Source organism: Cololabis saira, chromosome 4 (genome assembly GCF_033807715.1).
Source record: "Cololabis saira isolate AMF1-May2022 chromosome 4, fColSai1.1, whole genome shotgun sequence".
In the NCBI taxonomy this organism is placed as follows: domain Eukaryota; kingdom Metazoa; phylum Chordata; class Actinopteri; order Beloniformes; family Belonidae; genus Cololabis; species Cololabis saira.
Genome location: NC_084590.1, coordinates 47,267,526 through 47,272,123, shown reverse-complemented (window position 1 = coordinate 47,272,123; position 4,598 = coordinate 47,267,526). Strand labels below are relative to the sequence as shown.

The following is a 4,598-nucleotide window of genomic DNA, read 5'->3' as shown; positions in this document are numbered from 1 at the left end:
AATGAACCGCAACAACAAACGGAGGAGGAAGGTTGGACCTCAGTTGGAGGAAAACGCATTTATAGAATTCTTTATAAAACCATAATATGGTTTATACCGTAATATGGTTTATATTAAATGTCTTTCTCTTTCAGATACGTGGACTTGGAGAACAAGTAGACAACTTACCTGCCGAGAGTCTGTCCTTTCTGGAAACTTAAAGCCCCAAAAATAAACCAGCTCCACCTTCCACTGAGTCATTCTGGTCATTTGGTTTTGTCGCCTTCCTAACCTTTGTGTTTTGGCTACTTACTCCAGTTATTGTTGGTATTTATGTATAATTAAAGGTATTCCCTGAGGTTTTTTCAATGTGATCTTATCTGTTCCAGTCATGTAATTAACAATCAGTTAAAGTGGATAATCAAACTATATATGTATAATTTAACAAGGAACGAGACAAAGCTTCAAAGTTGAAAGAGAAACAAGCCACATTTATTAATACAAAAAGAACAATACACACATGATAAACAAATATATACATTTATATACAAAGTAACTGTATACAAATTATAAAAAAAAAACTATATACATTTATATAAAAAACCTCCTCCTTATTAGGGCCTGAGCACTGACAGTGCGAAGGCCCTATTGTATCTGTAGGAATTTTCCTTGTTTTTTTGTTTTCCTTCTTCCGACAAAATGAGGGCCTTTTTGCCCCCTAAAACGTGCCCCAAATTTTGCACGCAAGCTAGGCCTGGCGAAAAATTTGATATTTAATGGCTTGCATTAACCAGCCAATCACATGGCAGTAACTCAATGTATTTAGGCACATTGACATGGTCAAGAGAATCTGCTGTGGTTCAAACCAAGAATGGTGAAGTACAGTGATTTAAGAGACTTTGAACGTGGCATGGTCTCATCCAAAGACAGTTGAGTTTAGAGGCTCTACTGGGATTTGATGTTTACTAGACAGGTGCTTTGACCAACTAAGCCACAGGGCCTCCGTAACCCCTCACTTACCTCGTCATCATGGGGATTTCTCTAAAAACAACCGGGGCCTCACATACTAACGTTAATAATAAATAAATAATAAATAAAAAAAGTGTTGTACACCATGTTCCACTCATGTCAGGATGTAGTAAAATCCCCTTTGAGTAGATGTGGGTACAAATTTTGATTTATGGGGCCCTAACCCACGGTGGCGTTGTTGGTAAACAGAAAGAGAGCTTTGTTGGTCAAAGCAGCATGAAAGCAGCATGAAATTGTCAGAAGTGGGATTTGAACCCACGCCTCCCTTGGGAGACCAGAATACTCTGTGAGGTACATCCTTAAGTCTGGCGCCTTAAACCACTCGGCCATTCTGACTACAACTATACAATACCTCACAAAGTTATTAATTAAATTTTACATGACGATCAGGGTTTCCAGAGATGATTTAAACATTGTTTTACCAGTTTTACCCACGGAGAGATGTGAAATAGAAGAAACTGGTTTAAAGTAACCACCTCTTCCCCTAAGACAACTCAAAAATGAAATATTGACAAATATACATTTGTTTGTCGTTTTATGGATCATCATCATCATCATCATCATCATCATCATCATCATCATCATCAATATAAAGTTCCCAGATTGATCCAGGATTACATATTGTATTCCAGACCTCCAAAGTCATCTCCAGCTGCTTTTCTCTGCTGCTTTTTCAAATGTTTTCCACGGTTAGATTAGTTTCATTGTTGATCATCTTGATGTAGTTTTTCTGGGACAGTTGGGAGGTCTGTTGCATGAAAGTAGAAAGAAGAAGTGCAGGATGTGTGAGAAAGGCTTTACATATCCTCCTGAGTTCATCCTGGATGATTCCGCTGTAGGAAGACGATCCAGGGGCCTGTACTACGAAGCAAGTTCAACATACCCAGGATATCTTTTCCTTATCCAGATTCACTAACCCGGACAATTGCAATCACGCTAAGTGGTCACACGACGGTGGTTATCAACTCGGTATATCAACCCAGGTTTCTCCAATCTGGATATGAGCGCGTGCACATAAAAGGGGCGGTGTTTTCAGCGCATGACCAATCGCAAGCATGGAGAAGTCCGCTGTCAGAGCCGCTCATTTCAGTAGCGAAGAGCAAACAATAATTTTACGGAAATATGACGAGTATAGGCATATAATACAGGCAAAAAGCAACACAGTTGCAGCTGCAAAATGCAGGAAAGACAGCTGGCAAAAGATCGCTGACTGTATAAATGCGTAAGTTCATAGGGATATAAACATCACTGCCCCATCATTAGGGCATAAGTAGATCTGACTATAATTACAGTTGTCTATTCTGTTAAATGCATGTGTTGCTTAGATGTATTCGTATGGCGTGTATGACAATTGTAGGAGTGAAACGCACATGGGAGCAAATAAAAAATAAATATAAAAACATAATTCAAAGCGGTAAGTAGGCTCACTTTCATATCTTAGAAGTACAACAAGTACAAGGCTTTAGTGTTTCTATCACTCTCTGTTTTAGGATGATATCAGTATACAAAAGCACAATGAAATAGCATTGACATTACTTGCAGCAAACAGAAAAAAAAAATGACAAGAAGAAGACAGGAGGGTCCCTGAATACGCGTTCTCTTCGGAGGGATCCTCTCACGATCCGCGCACCAAGCTCCACTGGATTCTCTTCGAAAGGGCATGCCATTTTCCAAGAGAGCTGATTGGTCAGTGGGCGGTGCTTTTACACCCGGCGATCTGTATCTCGAACATAACCTGCTCCGGAGCAGGTTAGCTGTTCAGCATAAGTTACCATGGCGATGTACCCCGGTAAGAAGTGAACCACCGTCGTAGTCCTGAAAACCCAGGGTTAAACCTGAAGTTACCTCGCTAACCCCAAATCCCGCTTCGTAGTACAGGCCCCTGGACTAGGAGGTGCAGCTATGTGAAGCCAGGTTGAACTAATCCTGGTACGTGCACGTTGACGTCTGTCTTAAGCAGACCGTGAGGTCGGTCCCAGATGTCCTGATTCAGAAATGGAGGACGAGTGTTGCTGATGTTTCACCGAGTGAACAACAGCTTCTAATGGAAACGTACGAGGAGCTTAAACAGCTGATAGGTTCAGAAATGTCCTCCAGACGCTGTTAATGAACTCAGAGAGTCTGACAGACAACAGTGGACAGACTGAATGTGTGGTCGTCCAATATATGAGCTGTAGAGCTCATTTACTGAATAACTTCTTACTGTGGCTGAAATCAGTCCAACCAACATTGGCTTCCTTTGACTAACGTTACATTTCATTTAAACAAATACAAGTTTACCAAATATAAAACTCTGAACATGGAAAACATATTTTTCTAAGTTTTTACTATCATGTCTTAATAAGTCTGTTAACATCATTTCATTCAGGTGACAGCAAGACATAAGTGCAACAAATAATGTCTTTTTATGGTTTTTAGAGTGTAAAACTAAATATAAATACATGTGTGTTGAAGAAAGAAAATAGAAATAAAGCTGCCATAACCTTTCTAATTCTCATCTATGTGGAGCCTGTAAGATGATTCACGGCAGGAAGTGCCGTGTGCGCTCTTAATAGTACGTCCGAATTAATGCACACTACTGACATTTACTCAAAAGTGTGCCAAATTTAAGTATACTTTTTAGTATATACTTTTTACTATGGCATGGACACACCCTATGTTGCTTTTTGCACATGGAATACTCAGCAGAATGTTAAAGGAGCTGTATGTAAGAGCAATAATAAAACGAATCATAAAATGACCCCGATATGTCAACAGACATTTAAAAATCATGTTCATTTCAAATACTTATGTCACTGACAACAGCACTCAAGCCAGGATATTCCAGTTTAAAAAGAGGAGTTGCAGCCCTCAACTGATGTTTATGTTGTCATTTTTTGTTTTGGCCTGAAGCTCCACCCTCCACCTATCTCCCAATCACCAAGTCAGTATTGTTTCTGAAGCTCCACCCTCCACCTATCTCCCAATCACCAAGTCAGTATTGTTTCTGAAGCTCCACCCTCCACCTATCTCCCAATCACCAAGTCAGTATTGTTTCGGCATCCGGGTTGCCAGCTCGGCTCTAATTATGGCAGCCATGGCAGCCTACGTTCCTGCTGCATTCTGCAGCCTACCTGGCAACCTCTGGTCGGGGGGAGGAGGGGGAGGGTACACGCCGCTCAACAATATTTTGAAAGTGACTGCAGTACCAGTTTTGGCCATTTCTTACAGACGGCTCCTTTAAGCAAAATGTTTACGTTTCAATATAAACAGCAGAGGGCGCTGTTGGTACATTTGGTGGCCCCGCCCCACGACCAATCGGTGGCGTGTAGTGTGATGACGTCAGATCCAGGGCCGACTCAGCACGCTTAGAACCTCAGCAGAATAGATACAGAAAAAGTATCTGCTCTGCATGCCTCAACCCGCCTTGGACCGTAGTTTAAAAGCTCAAAACGGGGACGTGGAGAGTGGAAACGCGCTGAGTAGGTACTTGTGTAAAAGCACGACATCTCTCTACATACCTGGTTCTTCAGTTGAAGGCCCTGTGGCTTAGTGGTCAAAGCGCCTGTCTCGTAAACAGGAGATCCTGGGTTCAACTCCCAGCAGAGCCT

The 4,598-nt window shown here is 41.4% G+C and overlaps 2 non-coding genes across 2 annotated transcripts; one reads left to right on the top strand and one right to left on the bottom strand.

The window, feature by feature from the left end:
- Nucleotides 1-1,242: 1,242 nt before the first annotated feature.
- On the bottom strand, nt 1,243-1,344 carry trnal-uaa (transfer RNA leucine (anticodon UAA)). Its single transcript is given in 2 exon segments — nt 1,243-1,288; nt 1,307-1,344. It is a non-coding gene; the product is annotated as a tRNA-Leu (tRNA).
- Nucleotides 1,345-4,525: 3,181 nt separating this feature from the next.
- trnat-cgu (transfer RNA threonine (anticodon CGU)) lies at nt 4,526-4,598 on the top strand. The gene has a single exon. It is a non-coding gene; the product is annotated as a tRNA-Thr (tRNA).